This window comes from Hylaeus anthracinus, unplaced genomic scaffold, assembly GCF_026225885.1.
Source record: "Hylaeus anthracinus isolate JK02 unplaced genomic scaffold, UHH_iyHylAnth1.0_haploid 11985, whole genome shotgun sequence".
Taxonomy (NCBI): domain Eukaryota; kingdom Metazoa; phylum Arthropoda; class Insecta; order Hymenoptera; family Colletidae; genus Hylaeus; species Hylaeus anthracinus.
The window spans coordinates 10262229-10282629 of record NW_026534333.1 but is presented as its reverse complement, the minus strand read 5'-3'; the positions used below and the strand labels follow the sequence as shown (position 1 = coordinate 10282629).

Sequence of the window (20401 nt, the reverse complement as noted above, 5' to 3'; positions counted from 1 at the left end):
CTCGTAATCTCGGATTAGCTTCTCGAAGTCGTCCGGTCCAGGTTCGATTAGGCCCACTCGAACGGTGGGTATTTCGGTACCACACGATTCTACTTCTAATCATTCCGTCGAGGGGAACGGTGTCTCCACGGGATCCCTTTATTTACCGTGGCCAGCAGCTGCGCTTTCTTTCGAAGTCCTCTCGGCCCGCCGCGACGCTTTTGTGTAGGCGAGTACTTCGTTAGCTGCTTGTTTATACGCGCAGAACGCTTCTCGAGTTCTTTGTGCGCCAGGAGAATGGAATTCTGATGCCATCAGAATTCCATTCTCCTGGCGAACGTGGACCTACGACTTCGAGGCAGCCCGAAACGGTAGTAATTATTGACTCGCTCCACTAGACGTTCCGGGCGGAAGAATAGTAATTAACTTCGGTTCCGAATTCAGGGTAAGAAACATCCGTGAGCACGGAGTCCTTTCAATTTTAAAGGGCTTATTAATGCGCTTTGGTCTTCAAAAATTCAACGCAGCGGATGCCACAGAGGCGTGCCTCTGGACGCGAACTTTGTAAACCTGAAACGGTGAATCCTCTTTCGGGAGAAATGATCTCCTTGTTCCGAAATTCTGTTTGCAAAGCGATGATTCTATTATACTTAGGACCGAAACCTTTCTTAAACTGGGAAGAAGTTTTTACTATAAAATTATTTTTATTTTAATTATGTATGATTAGTCCGGTACAAGTATATAATTTGAGCCAAGTTACTCTTGAATAAACATCTGATCTCACTTTTGATGCAATCAATTATTGCAATAAACATAGCAGAGTTCGACGAATGCATGGATGACGAGAACCTGAGGCGTGAAAGAAGAGCGTTTGGAAAGAAATAGTTTGAAGTATGCCTGAAAGGAAACTCATGGAGTCAAGCGAATGTTTGGGTTACAGGAGTAACTGCCAGGTTGGGAATGAATGATAAGAGGAAGTCACGCCTGGACGAATGCAAGAGTTTAGATTTAAATTAGAGAACGAAGCGTAAAGAACAGCGAAAGTCAGAGTGTCAAACTCCGTGTGCGACTAACAACGAAGGCGTTATTTTAGTTCATATCCATACCAACGATAGTTTCACTATAATCCTACACCACAATTTTAATAATAATATCATCCATTGCCACTATCTAGTAAAATCCTACAATATGTTAAATGTTGTATGTTAAACGATGCACCCTCGAAGGAGCGTCTATGCACGAGACGTAACTCGTTCACTCGCACGAAGATAGTTAACGTAGCGCTGATGGTAGCGAACAGACCAGGTCCTGCATTCGCTCGAACGGTATTCGTTGAGCCAATAGCAGCTGATCCTCTTATCCATTACAGATGTCACGAGCCGACTTCGGCTTCTGGGTCAATTGCACATTTGGCACGACTTGATCGGAAGTAGCGTCGACCGATTCCGATCCCGGTCCGTCGTCGCGGGCGATAAATTAATTAAATTCCGCTTTACGCGACCGCGTCTGCTGTTAACGACGACCGCCATTAGGACGATAAGTATGCCGGTTGTCCGCGAGGATTTTCAATGCTGCGCGGAACTTTATGGCCTCGTCGCGTATAATGACGCGACAGGGTCGTCCTTTGTGTTTTATCGCGGTCTATAATTTAATCACGATCCTCGAGACAAGCACCGACCGGTGCTTCTCGACCTTGAACGCCATAATCATCGCGCGATGCAAATTATTCGAGAACACGAGATTCCGGCTCGCGTCGTGCTTGATTCGCGATTTCTTGGGTTCGGCGGTTTCATTTTTAATCGGGCCGTCACGAATCGAGGGCACGCAATCGTCATTTGACGTATTTGAAGTACAGCGAGGAGCTTTAGTATTTGGAAGTTTCTCATTTTGATTTCGTTGCTTTGCGACTTTGTCCGCGATGCAGGATAAAGTAATTAAGACACGTATTTTTTATTTCTATACTATGGGAGTTTTTCTAGATCGCAAGAGTCAACTGTTGAGGCGATACGTACTTGGAATTAATTTAAAAGAAGGCTGATACATATATTGTTTTTATTTAAACGCATAAAAGACTGTTTCTCGTATCGTACTGTTCTGAACATTCAAGGTTCAATTCTGATCTTGAAACAATAATACAGTGCCTGTACAGCTTACATTATATACTGGGTATTCGAAAAAGTTCGTGGCGTTTTATCGCTCGATTAAAGTAAGAATGCTACGCAAGCTTGTGAAAAAATTCGTGGTTTTTACGGACAAAATGCTCTATCAAAATTTTGATGTTAAAGATGCATCACGCTGTGGTGGACCAATCACAGAACGATGCGATGAAATCATGCAAATGGTTGAGATCCGCCATCCTGGATGGAAAACCACAATCCTGAATAATAACAATCATACCAACAACATATCCGCTGTCCAACATGCTTTCCCAACAATTTAAGTCACAAATTAAGTTTTATTATCGAATCCCACGAAAACGCGCACATTCAACGTGCGTATAACTATTCTCACTTCAAAGTATGCACCGCTCTATTCCGTCTAACAAACATCACGGATTAATTCCCCGCTCGACATCGATCTTTACCAAAGTATCCTACGACGCGTGACTTCTTTCGTCGAGAACCCTTCCTAAAAACCATCGGACGTTCGTCGTGGGTTGAAATCGCGCAATCGCCCGAGGGTTAAGCGAATCGATCTCGCCAGCCGGTGAGTGCATTTTTCAAGCAGCTCGCAAACATAAATTTTGCTCCACGGCTGCCACCGCCCCGTTTCCCCGGTCGCGTATTGAAATCGGCGAGGATTTAGTTAAACATCGCTAAAAGGACCGTGATATCCTGTGAAAATAAAACCGAGCGACGTGTTTCCATTTAGAAGGGCGGGGAGGGGTTGGCCGAGGGATCGAGAGTCGTTTCGCTTGTTTCAAATGTCCTGCGAATTTCTGTTATTTCCCCGGCGCGGACGGAACGTCTGCGGTATCGGGACGCGTCCTTTCTTGCTCCTTTTTCCGTGGACCGACTAAAAGCGCCGTTTGTAACGGCCGGCGAAACGCCATTACCGAACTCACGAAATACAAATTTCGTGCGGTTTAGCAATCGCGGCGTAATGAATGGAATTTTCTGCCAGCGACAAGCCCGACGCTCGCCGCGACAGTTTCGCTTAGAACATTGTTTCCCGACGTGGTTAATCGACATCTCGATGTGGTTAAGCGACGTCTCGAACGAATTCACGAATTTATCGATGTTTTAATTACGGCGTTTCCATCTAGGGGTTGATCAAATTATTATGACCGCTTAAAAATTACGAATTATTTTAAATTTAAATTTTGAGAAGCTACGTGAGGGGATTGCGAGAAGGAAAAGTTAATCCATATCTCGATTGAATGTAATTGAACTTCTTATCGTTAAAGGTGGAAAGAAATGTATGCTTCCTAGAATATTCGTCGTCGTAAGCGAACAATTCTCAGCCTTATTTCGATGTCAGCGAAAGGAGCAGGATGCATTGATGAAACTCAAGTTCGAGGAGATACGTGATACACATTTACAAAAATAGACTATGAAAGTCGATACAGTGTCCTAGAAAGAAGGCTGCACATTCGTTGAGGCCACGACGTGGCACCTGGTGGTCACAGCCTTGAATTCCGCACGAAAATGCTGTTAATATCGCTCGAAGGAATTCTCGAGGGAAAATTGATTTCAATGTGTCAATTTCAACAAATAACGAAGTTACAAGCCGGTAACAGTGACAGTGTGTGTGGTTGTGTGCTCGGTGACTGATTGCTCGTTGAGCCAACTCCTGTCTAAATTAGTTTCTCAAACTAATCGATTATACCTATCGATGAAGCCTGATAGGTCCTTTAACATATTCACTGCCGAAAGCCTCGATTCCTCTATGCTACTCGTATCTAGACATACGTATAGCAAAATTACGTTTTTGTAGCTTCAAAAATTATATTTCACATAATTCGTGGAGCATGATCAGCCTTCTGAAATTCTTTTATTGCTGGGAGTAGTTTCATTGTTCTGACATTTGGCAAGCAACATTTTCCTTGGAATATTAATACTAATAGGAGACGAAAATTTGGTGTACCTTTTAAAATCTGAATTGGTAAATATGAAATCATTTATTTGTAGTTTTCCTTGCTTTAATTCCCCTAGAATCCTTACACTAGGACACATCCTTCATATTCCTAGACAAAATTAATTCTATCTACATTGCTTATAAACTAAAATTTAATACATTGTCTACCACTTTGATGTAGCTCTCGAAGAGTACGAGACATAATTATAATCTTGACGATCTGCTTCACGTGATTAGAACAATTTTATTCCTCGTTCAAAATATTTATCTAGAATTTTTCCAACTGATGACGTAAATGTTTTCTTTCAGGTGTAGTGTCCTTTTGACGACGTCTATTATTATATATCCTGGTATCCCCTCAGCCATAACGAGCATGACGCGATGTCATCGCGAGAGGGTGAAAAGACGAAGTCAGTCGCGAGATGAGAAGAGCCACGGCGTTGGAATTATGGAAGAAAGCAATAAAGAAGCGAAGGTGATTTATGATCGTTGATAAAATATGAAGACTAACGTTTCAGAGAGATTTTTCCTTCCACCGTATTTATATTCGCCGCGGTTTACCCGGCATGGTAATGTCTGCCATCTGTTTCGTGCATTGCTAAGCATTATTTACGGAAGAAATGTGCGCCAGCGCAGCGATCTCACGTTTTTAATGAATTTACAGCGTGAGGAGCATCCTTTATACTTTGCGATAACGCGTGAATGATCTGGAAAGCATGCTGGAATCGGCGAGTCTTTCCGGGAGATGGCATTTAAAAGAAATAGTTTTCGGGCCATTCTGTAAGAAACAATTTCAGACTTCCTATTTCCATTAAAATAAATATTAACCATTAATGGTGCCCAGAAACATGTAGATAAGTATACAAGAGTATTTATATCTTTATTATCGATAAATTTGCCAAATAATTTTAAATGCTATTACACGTGTTTTTTCACATGCGAAGTTATTATTAATATCTAGACTGCAGATCATTTATTCTATGATGTATTTATTATTTATTTATGGTATGTTCAATATATATTCATGATAGTTTAAATACTTTTGAATTTCTATTTCTACACATTCTCAAAGAGATCGTATGATCATCAAAGGAAACGTAATACCAGTAAAAATATGTCAAACGAGTCGCGACTCTGTCAAACAAGTATGCCTGCTGTTCAGGAGTGTTACCATCACTTATTTCATTTCCGATGAATCCAAACTAGACGTAATTGATATGCATTGTCTTCGTACATATACCTTCGAACTGATTGATCCAAGAGTATCGGTATCAAAAGCGAATGCGTCCTAGTATCAAACACGTCTAAGTCCAATCTCTGTATATGTTGACGATATCCTGTGGCGTTCAACGTGTTAGACCAAGAACCAAGGACAATTGAATTATCTAAAAATAAAGAACCCTTCTAGTGTCAACCCAGAAAGACCGATAGTCCATTTCTGTGACCATTAACAGAATTGTTCACCAGTTTTCAAAGAACCGATGGTCCTACGCGAAATCTGTAGTCGTGCAATTATGATGCAACGTCCAAAAGGAGGCGTTCGACAAGGATAATTAACTTGCGCTACTTGCGTCGCGGAGAAACGACTCTGCCAGGTTGGAAAACAAAGCGAGCCTCGAGCAAGCCCGCTGCTCGGATGTTCATTGATATTCAGCAGAAGTCGATAATCACGGCGGCTGAGTTATTCGATTTAGTAACGGGCGAATTTACGAGTACGATAAATGTTACCGTTATTATTATCGCCGGTTTACGGCTGTTTAAATAAATATTAAATTAAGCTCCCGGCGTCAGTGCGACTCGGTTATGCGCGCGCCGTGTATCACAAAATATAAATCAACGGTTTTACGTTCGTTTTTACGCCCGCCCAAGTAGGAGACCGTTTACGCTCGCTTTAACGCTTTTACGCTTGAAATTATCCTGGGATTTTGTTCTTCTCGCGGTTATTCTGCGTACACGCGGCGGACGAAACGGATCGACGAATACGTTTCCAGAGTTTCACCGGAGTTTATATTTTTTATATGAGGCATCAGTGATGTTCAAAAATGGATCGTTTAAAATACGCAACACGCGTACTTATTTGGCAATTTATGGAAATCAAACTGCTGAATAGAAATTCCATGAACTTTTATTGTGTGTGGATTACGCTTTAAAGAAATCGCAAAAAAATTCACAGCGTGCAAGATTGTTCGTTAAATTATTATGATGACTTTTTTGTGGGTATACAAATCAAACACAAAAATTCAAATACGAAAATAGTCGCTCATCAATATAAATATAAATTAAACAATCTTTACTAAATATGGGGAAATGTAGGAGGATGTGCATGAGTGCAAGATATAAAATACCTGTCACACAGTGTACAAGATAAGATACGCTTCCGTTTAAATCACAGTTTGAGTCTAGGAAAACATGAAATCGCATAAACATCCACAGTTTATTATACTCTTAGCCAAGCCTCCAAACCACGAAACACTCGCTCGATATTCAACTGAAAATTAAATTAAATTTACACTCGTTCTTACTTTGCAAGCATTTACACCGACTACTTATAACCCTCGTTGAGGTTGAAACGCACGCTTCGGTCGGTTGTAATTATCCCCGCGAAATTTGACCGCGAATTTCGCGAAATAATTACAGCTGTGGCTTCGAAATTACCATTTCGAAGCACTCTCGCGCTGAGTCGCTTTTTCTTCGCGCAGACGCTCGTGCTTTTCATATTAAAATTCCGCACGAAGTTAGATCGCGGAACGGTCGGCTGTGTAAAATTCATGAAGCACAACGGCGGGGTGTACACGCGAAGCACACGACCATATTTCGTCGCTGTTTTCCACGTGGTTCGTGGATACCGTGTGCATACGCGGCGTTATCATCGTTGCGAAGCGTCAAGGGGACGAGCTTTTTCAGCGGAAAGTTCTGCACCCTGGCAGCGATGGCAAACCGTGATTCTTAGGCCTTGGATGCAATAAACAATCACGAGAATAGTTATCATATTCTGGAATTTCGAGCAGCAGTTACGAGATACGATTCGTCGCGAACCGCTAGTTTCCGAGCGCATTGGATGGAGATCGGTCGCGAGAAATCAATCCAAGCGTCGCGCAATTTCCAACTGGGAGGATTTCTCTGTTACGAAGTTTAGAACCCGCTGCGTGGCCTTGCCACTCAAAAGTGAAAAGTTAAACCGCGAGAATCTAATTTAAGTTTCCCTGCGTAATGGCGAGTTAAGCTGGAGGAATAGACGGTAGCCGAGGTTTACTTGGATGCGTTTCCAAAGTAACGTCTCGCGGCCGGAAGTCGCGGGAAATGGACGGAAACACCCTGCCACCGAAATTTTCCGTCCTGGACGTTAAATCACATCGTAGTCGCGAAACATCGCAGCGTGATTTTGGACGCGACACACTTCCAAATTTCTAGTTTCATTTATTTATTTAGATTGCTTTTTTAGGCGTTGAAATTAATTCTGTGCCTTTACATTCAATCATTTGTAGCTGTAGCTTAAATAAAAATATTTAAATTAGAAATATTAAATGAAACGCCTTGATAGCTTTTTGATCTGATATAACATTTATTTTGGTCACTATTTAGTTCTAATATTAGTGTTTATTAAAATCCTGAATGAATTACTAATGTTTCTTAAGAAAAGAAATATACGTTTCTTTAAAGGATATAAAATTGAATGGGGAATCTTTGAAAAAGCTGTCATCAATAATGCTCGGATAAAAGATTCGGAAAGAAACGCTTTTGTATGGAGTTCCACAGTAAAAGACCCTCTTAAAGGCCGTTTTACGTTTCATGCAATCGAAAGTTCGATCTTTTTTGTTACATTTTCTTACAATCCGCGGCATTAAGAATGCTACAGTAAAATTTGACTAAAGTTATGAGAGTTTGAAGGGGACTATTGAAGCAGCGAGTGGCGATTGGAAACTTTAAAGCAGTTTCTCTCGAACCTCACTTTTCAAGCTTACGGAAGTGATATCTCAAGAATTAATGGAGCTCTCGACTCACAATTTCAATAGCTTATAGAAAACATGCCTGCTCATCTGTGGCACTAGGTTTATAACGATATCTACCATAACCGTTTGCCATTAATACAAAATACTTACATCTGTTTCTTTTTTGTTTTATAAATAGTATCACCCTCTTGTGAATTTCTAATTCTTTCCTATTTTTTAAGTTTAAATTTATTCCAATAAAAACTCATTCACGTCTAGTATCATGCTCAGAACTGTAAGCGTTACAGATCATGAAAACGATTTATAATAAATAGTTCTCAAATAAATGAAGGATAATAACGAAACAACATTTGTATTTTACAATACAAAGATCAATTTCAATTTACTCTTTCTACATTAAATACAAATTAGAATTTTTACAACACGTACAAGAATTTCATAATCAAGAATTGTTATACGTTAGTTTTACTCGTATGCGCGTGTCTTTGGACTTGGAAACCCATCAAACGACATCACCTGGAAACGAAGTCCACCGTTTCGAAGACGCGTTTAACCGAGGTCTCGCTACAGCAAACAATTTACAAAATCGTTTCCAGTAATCTGCTTTATAAGCGGCGCTGCAAGGGCGGGCGGTATCCAATTCGCGGCGGCGCACACGTCGAGTTTTCAATTTACCGAACAATCCCGAAACTGATTATACCCGTTGTGTTCTGTCTGTTGGATAGAATATACAGGGTGCCCCGATTGAAGGAGGCCACCCAAACATCTAAACATTTCTCGGAATTTTTGTATCCATTGCACGATGCGATACGAAACATATATTTACCTAGTTGAAAAATAAGAAACTAAGAAAATCTTAATTTTCGGTGGTCGCAGCAGAAAGACTCTTTGAGTAACCTTCTTCGGCTGGGGACGCCCTGTACATGCCATGGAATAGTCACGGGAGAAGCAGGGGCGGGGGAGGGGAGCTGCTGGAGCACGTAATACGTGTCACTGGCAGGCGATACCGTTGTATTAAGGAGAATGGCCCCGGCGTGGGCGGACGATGTCTGACAAATGCGACCCTTATACTACTTATTCCGCGAAGCTTTGCTCGCGGCTCGGCAAAAGCGGTACAAATGGAACCGTCTGTTTTTACGCTATTACTAGCGAAATATTTCCCCCAAGATTGCGCAATAATTCAGCAGGAATATTTCTCGTGCAGGAAACCTGCCTTAATTAAAGGAAAAAGTGTACGCTTGCGGTGGCCGTGGCAACACTTTGTCGCGGGGAGCGTTCCCCGTATTCCTAGAATTTTAAAAAGGTTATTCCTAGCAAAATCGTGGGCGCGGCGGGTGAAAAATATTTGTATTCTGGACGAAGACCAAGCGGTTCTTCCATCGTTCCATCGAAACTGGCCTACCCGCGTCAGCGTTCCGTCGCCAGGAACGTTAACACTTCTACTCCAAATCTAAACTAATTTATTGATAGTTGGACTTCGATTTTCAGAGAAATTACAGTGGAGATATTTTAGCATCGTTATTGAGTGTACAACCATACTCTTTCCTCTCTTGCACTTGCTCACCTTTCTATAAATTTTACGATTTCTAAAAATAATCAGTGTATGGAAATAAATCGAAAAAAGGTGTAACAAATCAAAGAGTGGGACAAGGAAACGGAGGTTCTTCTCAAGCTGAAACACAGGGTTAAATCAGTAATCCGAGACGCGCTCGTGGGTTTAACGCTGAAATCATAGTAACGAACTAAGACGCTTCCCGAGTAAGCAAAACTTTCGAATTCAATGGCTGCAGTTTCCAGCCGCGTCTCGACGCGCCTTGTCGAATCAGTCCTTTACAAATCACCGTGCGCTGCTATTAACAAGTTAACTGGGACGCGTCTTCCGATTTCGCGACGAGCATTTACCCACGATTATTGCGATTTTTGCGAAGCTGCGCCGAAACTGCAACGCTGGGTTTGGGGAAGCCGTCTTGGCGTTGTCTTCGAGTTCAAGCGAATGCATTTGGAACGACTACACGGGGTTATTGGAGAGGGAAGAGCAGATTATTGCATTAAGCGATGCGATGATGGCAAACTTGTTGTTAAAGAATATTTATTCGATTTGATACGTTTGAGGAGAGACGTAACTAGTGGGGCAAACAAAATTCTGGCATTTCCAAATTTAATCTGTTGACAATAAAAGATAATTAGGTAAAGAGAAGGGTCACTCAAATATTATTACGCAACAGAAAGTACTATATATTGACACAGACTGTCTTATACTTTATTTGTTATACAATTTTCTTACAATTCATGCTTCTTCATTTACTCGTAATGAATGTCTAACGTAAATGTTAAACCACATATTTTTAAAAATATTTCTGGTAGGTTTCATATAAAAATGTTAATTTATCTAGAAAAACTGCAGAAGAAATATCTCCAGCTGTATTCTCCAGCTTGCACCAACTTCTGTTCCAGCAGCATTCTACATATGTTTCTAACGATTTATGTGCTCGAACCCAGCACACCTTACACATGTGCTCGGAGCGGAAGACATTTAACTTCCACCTCTTCTGCGTGATTTTGTAATTAAATTACGTCAAACATGGCGGACAAGTGTGAAAATGTGCGGTATGCGAGGGAATTAGCCGCAGTTTCGAAATACAATAACGACGCGCAGCCCAATTTGCGGTCATTTGTATGGAAATCCGTGCGTAGCCACGTTCTGACCGCAGCAAATTAATTGTTTTATAGGAATATCATGCAGCGCGGTTAAACAGTAGCTTAAATTGCCTCTCATTTTCGTATAATCGGGATACGAGCGAAAAACCAAATTCAACCAGAACGGAAGAATGGCCCCTCCCCAAATTCTGGATAGTCTGTGTACCCATCGTTGCATTGTTGGAGCGTTGATAATACTCGACGCTTGAAAACCCATCGTTGATCCATTGTTATTTCATAATAAAGGTAAACGATCCTATTTCGTCCAATTAATGTTGCGTAAACATAACGAAACGTTTATTCGAAAGACGTGGCAGATGCGATCAAATTAATTTGAAACTGCTACCTTTGTCGCGTTAATTTGTTTCGGAATTTACCGCGACGGATTATTACCAGAAAATAGTCGTTCGTTGGGTAACACGTTGTACTATTTACGTCGTTATCGTAACTGTCGAGGTGTGAATAACTGAACAAAGTTTCAAAACGTTATCTTTGAAAAGGTAATTTATAACCAAACGCTTCTGTCGCGTATTTTAAATAGAAAGTTAATTATTTTCGCCCCGGCGGTATTGTTTTAACCAATTATAATGTTGCTACTAGTTTGCAAATATTATACGTTTATGACGTACGTGGGCATGAAAAACATATGCTAATCGTGTGCCAAATACAATGCAGATATATGCAATGAAATTTTGATATTATTATGTTGTTAAATCAAGTATATTCTACGTGAATCTTCCTTATTAACATAAGCCATAAATGCATAAAATCCCCAGACTAGTCGTTTCAATATCCCATCGAAGATTATGAATTTCGCTATTGAATATGTATAATGTATTACATTATCATGTGCAATTGTGAAACTTACTTACTATTATATTCGTAACGCTCTATGAAAAGGGCAATATTCTAGTAGCGCTGGCGTAAGGCATAGCCATGCTGGTCAGATAGTAAGGTCTCTGTCTAATTCGTAGAATACGCAAGGGGAGTGAACTCATTTCAGACAAAAAATTTAGCGATCTGCCAAAGCCACAATAGACAGATGGAAGGCGAACCCACTCCAGACAAATGATTTACCGAGGCTTCTGTCTAAATCATAGAATATTCAAGGGAGATGAATTTACACCAGACAAGAGATTCAGCGAGACCCTTGTCAAAGCCATAACACGCAGAAGGAAGATGAAGACACTTAAGTCAAGTGATTTAATGAAGCCTGTATCTAAGTCATTGTTCATAGAATGCAGGTGATCTCGCCCCGGACAAGAGATTCAGTGAGACCTCTATTAATAAAAACAGGAATAATTTGAAACAAATCGTTAACCCTTTGATGAAACAGAGGCCTTAAGATTGAAATAATTCGTGAAAGGGAAGGCCCAAGACTGCAGCAAGTTTCGCGATTTATTTTCATTCAGCCCGAGTCAGTTTTTAGCTGGCCAGTGTTGGGACGTGTGCATCGTCGGATTAATCGTGTTGACCGAAAATATTTACAAGCGGCACTCTCTTAACGCGATTCGATTTGAGGGCGGTCCCGCAGGCTTGGCCACTTAAAACTTTGAACGACGCTAACTATCCACGCTCCTGCTACTCCAGCGCGTTCGGGCGGCCTTATGGAAAAACTTTCGGCCAGGATAGTCCGTAAATTTCCTCTGTGACGCGGCCACCGTCACGCTTTTCCACCGATTTTCTCGCACGCTCGCCGCGTAATAGCGTAATTTCCATATATTCAGAGTTGCCCGCCTCGCAGATATCGCGCCCCGAATTGAAACATCCGTACTCGGTTTAGAACTCCGCCTCCAAAGTGTCGTTAACGACGATGTTCGCGTTGGATTGTCAGACACTGAACAACGAACTATACTTATCCCTTATTTCTTCAGTACGGATGCCTCGAGTTATCTCCATTCCATCGATAACGAGTAGAAAATGCGCCTCGTGGTCCTGTTTGAAGGTAACTCCAGTAGTTGGGGACAAATTATGTGCCGAAAGTATCCATAAAATTTCACGCAGATTCTACGGTACTGCGAGGGACATTCAATATCTGCGGTCTATCTGCGGCCGAACGGGGTCTGGCTGCCACGTAATCCGAAATAAGAATTGTAAATGTATCGAAGCCGCGCCCGAGGTTCGTATTGTATCGAAAATGTGTGCGGATGAAAACCGATATTCGGCCGTGCCTCGATACGTTGTCACCGGTGCGCCGGGATATTCCTGCCACGGCTAGGTTTTCCATGGGACAGGCTCCATTCGAAATTAAAGTGGAATATTTTGTGTCGAAAGTATAATCTTGCGATTCGCGTGCGTCTCAACGTGCACCAGGCCTGAGGAACTTAATAAAAAGAATATAGTTTGTAAGGAAATTCCACGGGTGAAGTACTGTTAGAATAATTTCTATCATTTGCGCTATTCTTGAGAAACAAATAAATGGCATAATATGTCTTCTATAGGAGGATTTATTAAATCTGGGACTGTTTCTCGCTTATAATACAAAAGATTCGTTTAATGTATCTCTGTCCTCGCTACATCTATATCTATTATATTGGGTTATATAGTCCATGTCGATTTCTGGTAGGTCCCACAGGTCTGAATATATCGGAATGGTTAAAACCAAATAACACGTTTACATTCCTTAAAAGGTAACCTGCCTTTAAGACTTTCTTAAAAATCGCCTCGAACTTCTCTCGACAACACGATACTATTATATTCGTCTACTGAAATTTTATAAACCAAGAAACCAATTAATATCTTCAACATCATCTCCACCGCCATAAATCCCACACAATTCTCCATAATACATGCGCATCTTCCTGTTCCACAATTATTCTTCCCGTGAGTCGCGCAGGATGTATAATGCCGATCGACTTGGATCCAATTTCGAGCATGGAGCTGCGTCGCGGTTGAAAGAATTCAGCAATTCGTCACATGTCCGTTTGAAACGCGCACGCCGAAGAAAGAATTCTCTTCAAATTGATCGCAACGACCGATCCATCGATCTCGGGGCGAAACGATCGCGTTCCGGAATTGCCAGAGCCACGGGGCACGGAAAAGGGAGCTCGTTGTCGTCGATCATAGTCACGCGCACCTTGGCACTGACCGAGACGCCAAGATTTTTTGGCAAACGGTTCTCAGTGGCAACAGGTAATAGATGGTCGTAATTTGCCGCTAAAAGCCAACTCTGTTTCCCTAGCTACTCGAGTTTCTCGAATCGGCTCTTTGAAAACCGCTTCTTTATGCGTTTGGAGACGCGCGACACTTGTAAGCAACGCATTCCGCTGTTAAATGAATGGAAATGGGAGTATAATCGTGGTTCATTGCAGTAATGATTTGACAAATATGTTTATGCACATTCGTAGTTCTATAGGTAAAGATGAAGAAAATAAATAAAAGTATCTATTATCTTCTGGACAGTGTAACATGTATTGTTGATATTTCATACACTTTTGAATTAGTGCACATTCTCGTACACTTAGTCATACTTTTATAAATGCATAAACGTCTCCAGTTTAATAATGATACAAACACTTACGTCACCTTCAGATTTCGAATCATAATTATAGGATATAGGATTATTGGATACTAAATAGATATTCTACATCTTTTAAGTGTCGTATCACGTGCTTCTTCGACACCCTGTATAAAGGCATTTCACGATTGAACGATACTTCCATTTTCCAATAGTATTATAATCATGTTTTCAGCGAACGATTTCAATGATTATACGAATCCTATTGTTAACGTACCATTTAATGTTACACCAATCCTTTGTTCGCAGTTAATGTGTTTATAATGCGTCCAATACAACGACTGGAGCGTGGTAATGAGCATTAATTACGACGGAGAAAAAAGAATTGATTTAAACAGCGTCCCGGCGAGTGATATTAATAGTACAGGCGGCGCGCGTTTCCGGGAATCATTAATACGAGTTTCGCATGTCACGCGCGTTGGCAATTACGATAAACCTTTTAATTAAGCCTCATTATTTTGACGAGTGAAATGGCCCGGCGTCAAATTAATTCGAGTTTTCCTGGAAACGCGTGGGGAAATTTGAGTGGCGCCATGTGGCGCACCGAGTCTTCATTCTCAGTCTTCAATTTTACCCTATGCTTTCGAGTTTTATGAGAATCGAGATATTTCGAATCTGGCTGTCCGGGTACTCTCAGTATTATTATTATTTTTGGCTTCTCAAGTTTTCACATATTGTTTATTTTATTCTGAAAATTGTATCTCTCGTAAAATTTTTAGATTTCGATGGTCTTCGTTACGTAGAACCAAACTTAAATAAAATTTCTCTTGGAGAAGATCGAGTGATCACTTGTTTCAATTTATTTTACAAGAGTTTCTATCACTTTCTAGCTAAAACAAGGTTGCTGTGGTACAATTATATAAAATATAATATTAATAGTAATTATAATCATATTATTTACAACGAATTCGTACGTACAAAAAAAATTACAAAATGCGCACAGAATGAAATAATACACAAAAATATTGAAATTAAAGTTCATATTGTAATATTTTCAGAGTAATATTTCTATTTAGGTTCAATTTTTGTGGATACATTTGCAAAGATTTGATTATAGAAAGAATTCCGACATACATGAATCTATGTAGTCAGCTTTATATTTCTGGTGTTAAAGCGTCGCGTGGCCAGGAATTCCCATACTACTCGCTTATGTTCACGCTGGAGGTAGGAGGATATCGAGCCACAGACTGTACATCATCCTGTCAAGCGCGATATCAGGAAACATTTGAGTCTCCCTTCTGTGAAATGAGTCCGATGCCACTAATATCATTTTTCCCCTTGTTCTCTGTCTCCTCCTTTCTCGTTTCTACCACTTATCCAGATCGTACCGAGTCGATGATACACGCAGCATCGTGGAAGTCGATGATAAACGGTGAACGTACTTCCTGGATTACCAGGTTCTGCTCTTCGGTCATACGTCCAGGAATAATGGATGCGACAGACTCGTGACACTGCTTTTCGCTTTTCGTCTCTTACGTCGCACAGTTAGAATCCTAACCGACTATTTATCGCGCCTTTTGTCTTCATTAGCTACCCCGTGAACTCTCTCCGCGCGCATTTTCCGAGCGTTCCCCATAAGAAAGCTCCAGGATTTTGTTTCCTAATAAAAATATCCGATTTTTTTATTTTAAACGAAAGAGAATACAATTGTAATTAAATTCGAGAAAATGTTGTATGTAATTTAACAATACGAACGTAAATTACGAATGTAACAATAAACAGGTTAATGAAAAATTTTAATTATAGAAATGTTACTTTTTCTTCCAATTAATGGAATTACGAAATTTTATTAGAAAAACTTATTTCAGCTTCGGTTATTCCACGACTATAAATATTAACATACGAAAGTACAGTTATTCCAAATCCCATCTTGAAGACCAGCGATGATCCATTATTACGTTAACATTCTCCCTTAACTATACTTAATTCCATTTCGAATGTATATCCACCGCGACATTCAAGTGCCATTCCAGTCACGTTGATGATTCGGTTTAAATTACTGGTTCGCAGTTAATTTCGAGCGATTATTAATTGAATTACGTCACTTTTAACTACTTTTGGAAACAAGGGAGGGGAAGAGGGAACGAAATGGCTAACAGTCGTATGTCGACGCGCGCGTGCCGTGCGTAAACAAACGAAACGACGGCGATTTAAATGGGAACGGCGTGATTATCCGAAAAGGCATGAACATCAAAGCTGGAGTTGCAGAATTCCCCTATTGTTTCATTCCGCATGCCAATGGAACTGCTTTCCCTCTGTATGCAAAGCGACGCCAGCGCGATTTGTAATCAAATTGCCTTTCGTTCGCCTCATTATTCATCGACCTTCGTACACGAACAATCGTGCTTTCCTACGAGCCGGCAGCTACGGCTACGAAATTGCTAAAATTCGCTCGACATTCCCGCGATACGGTAATTGAAATGGCAATAGCTGAAAATTGCGGGGAAGCAAAGTGATTTTTCCGAGTACCCGAGCGTACCATGCCTCGATTCGTGCAACAATAATAATAGCGTGTCGAGGAGGTTCCATGGTAGCCGCGATACTGGTGTTAAGCGGGATCATCAACTTGAAGGTCTCGAAACATCGATTTCTCCGCCTTGTTCTCCAAACATATAGCATATATGAACCGTTCATTGCATACATCGATTAAATCCAGGAAACAAACAATTGAGAAATGCAATGAAATAGCCTCTGAAATAAATGATCTATTATTCAATAATCATACAAATTTGGTCGTTTGAAAGTGTTAATCTGTATTATTCAGGAAAGTTATTATAAATACAAAAATTTTCAAAAAGTGGAGTTAATCGATTTGGGGCCACGCACACACACGAATTTAGTCGGCTAAACTATCGGCTTTGTACGTTTTCGTCAGTGGTTCAGTTCCTTTCAGAAAGAGCTTGAGGAAGGAATGCTGCGTATATAATAAAAGTGCTATAAAAGGAATTACAACCTACGGAGTTATTTATTAAGGATTTATTTATTTAATAGATCCTCATTTCCTAACAGTTACATTCGACCTACCAAATACTTCATCCAGGGTGCAGTTCACACCTTTTGAATAACGCTAGCCAGTATTTGGCTGTCGAAAGCAGCACCATGACTGGATCAGAGACTGAATGGAACTCCAAGTCACGTAGCCATTGAGTACCATAGGGTTCATTGTTTAGAGTAGGTTTGGATGTATTGAGAGAGGCAAGCTGTTCCACATTGCATTGTTTAAGGATCGAAGGTATTGTTGGGAGGGATTTGGCCACGGAATGGAGAATGTTTCGATGTCTTCTGGTAAGAGGACTGCGAGCAACAACGTAACCTAGAAGCTCTTTGAAGGGAAAGTTTGTACCGTGTGAAGCGAGCCAGTGTTCGCTCCAGCCAGTGGCACACTCTATTGCGGAATGATAAGGAAGGATATGCGTTATCCCTTTTACGAATAATTCTAAACGTTAAATCATTCTAAACGATATCAATACTTGAGAGACGACTTTTTAACCACATCGATGTTTGTTTCTCAAGATTATTTATATTATTCCACGAGTTACTTAGTCAATACGTTTCAGCTCAATCGCAAAAAAGGAAATATTGGAAATGGGTTGTAATGAAATAACGAAATACTAATTTTATTAACTAAAAGTTTTGGTTTAATTTTTGAAATGTCACGGATAAGTTGAAATCTTTTTTCTATGAGGAGCTGGTCAAGACTAACAGACAAACGTCATAAAGCGTAAGTCTATGCTCCTATGTCTATTAAAAAAGTTTGACTACATTAAATAATAGATTCGATATTACCAAATGAATTTTTCATTATAAATATATACATGTATATAAATTTTTATATATATATATAATATATATATAATATAAATATAATATATACAAACATACATTTGGAAACGTCAAATCTACCATTTAATTTAAACAAATTTCTTCGACAGACATAGAGGGTACGAATATTCATGCGATTGACTGTTTATGCATTGTACATTTATTTTTGTAGTAAAATAAAAGGTCGAATTACAGTAGATATTCCAACAGAAAATAATCAAATGGAAGAACGAGGTGTCCCAAAATTCTAGGCATTCCTATCTTTATGCGACAGAGCGAATAATCCCTAACAGGCGCGTTCATCCTCGACGACAGGAGTAACAAATTTCGGCCAGCAGTATCCTATGGATGGACGGGTTGTTTGTTCCCTTATTTTCTTTTTTTCTCTCTCGTCGAAAAAAAAAAAGGAACGCGACGAGCTCGACAGGTCGAACGGATTGATGGGCGGGGATGCAGTTCGGCCAAAGATCGCAAAGAATGATCGCTTCGAATGCGAATTCAACTATTGACACGAGGGATGGGACAATGGGGAATACACGTCACTCTTTGATGTTCCTAGAATGGCGTGTTACTCGGCGTTTAAATGTTATCAGTGTCTAAAGCATTCCTGTTCGGGCTTGCTCATATTCAGCTGGTGCGCCAACAGCTGGTTAAACTAGGCTCCGCTATCGCCGCGGTTTATCGATGTTTTCCCATGGATAGGAAACGCCAACTCCATTCCTCTTCGACGTGACGTGAGCCAAATGATAATTCCACGATCACTTATGGAATCTACCTTGACTTCGCGTAACGTGAGCAAGAGTTAATGTGTTACGGGGGTAACGCGCAGTTTTTCATTTTACTTTCTATAACGTTTTAAGCGTTGTGGTTTTATGGACCCTGTCTTTCTTCTCAACTGTCCTCTCTGTTCGGTGATCTGAACGAAATATTCGACCACGTTACTCCTTCTTTCCAGCATTCTGAAACGTGACAGAGACGGATTCTTCATTTTTCTTCTCTTGTTTACGAATTCTTGCCTCGAAAACTCTTGTTTACTTCGCCTCCATTAAATGTCACATATCAATGACGTAGGTGCCACCAGGTTTTGTGTACGTTTTCCTGCAACTTCTTGCCACGTTATCAAATGTCGAAAGCTTCCTCTATTTGCGCGCCTGTCTACTATCTTCAGCTTGTTATTGTTCATATACGTTTTACAGATTGTACTCTTATCCATCCTCCATAATATTTACATTGTTCTTCTTGTGCACAACAGGATGTTTTTAAATCGAATTGTACACCTGCAATTGGTTCATTTTTAATATTCAGCTGTAAGTCAAAAAAATAAACGTCAGCTGTCAAAATTGTTCAAACAATAAATACATTGATATTTTGTTGAATTTAATTTGGAAAATCAGGCATCTAAGGGTTAAGGCCTGAGTAAAAGAAATCGATGTCTCGAATACAGAGTTTTCATTTGTGACAGTCATGTCTCAAAACCTTAGTCATAGAGTATGCTTTGAGATCAACCAGGAACCAAGGATTATAATTCAATAAAAAAAATTCTTTAAATTCAAAGACTCCTTTCCTTCGCCTCAACATGCAGTTTATCTCGTACTCGTTCTGTGTTTTCGTAATCTAACATGCTGAAAAAAGTCGTTAAGCAAAGCGAAATGAAAGATAATCAGGACACCCCTCCAACCCCTCCGTGTAATGACGAGCGACAAGCATTCTACGACTTCAAAGTAAGGCACAGAAGCCGGAGAGACGAAGTTCGCGAAGCTCAGAGATGCAATTACGCCCTAGGAGTTTTAGAGAGACACGGGACGCGGATACGCCCGCAAACACGAGTGAAAGCTCTTCAGGAACTGCAATTCGACGCGCAATAACGTATTCCGCGAGATTGTCTAACTCGTTTGCATCGACGATGAATGTAATGTCCCGCAAGAAATGAAATTAGCGGAACTTTACAATCCGAGCGTGACTTCGCCGCAAAGCGACGAGTTTATCCCCAACTCCCGACGAAGCTGAACGAGGGAACTTCTTCGTTGTATTTCATTTGTACAGCGGCCAATCCCGACCGGGGAAGCGCCTCGAGATAGCGTTGATCGCATCTACGAATACATGGATCACCGCGGGTGGAGCTTGGGTGGTTCATTTCTGGAATTAACGAGGAATTCCTTCGGATGAGATACATATATCCTTTCTTATTAATGCGTTGGAGCAGTTGCACGCAAGAACCTTCCAAAATTTACGCTGGAGTCGTATTTATTAAGCGTTCCAAGACAAATATGTCATGTCTTGTTTATGGGGAGGAGCAGCAATCCGTAAACTCCTGTCAAAGTTTGGTGTCCTGTCAGTTTTTCCATGTGGGATCATCGTG

The 20401-nt window shown here is 40.5% G+C and overlaps 1 protein-coding gene across 2 annotated transcripts in view; it reads right to left on the bottom strand.

Moving 5' to 3' along the window:
- Positions 1 to 20401, bottom strand: part of LOC128887225 (5-hydroxytryptamine receptor 2B-like) — a 171031-nt gene that overhangs the window by 92785 nt on the left and 57845 nt on the right. The gene's annotated exons all lie outside the window — the stretch shown is intronic.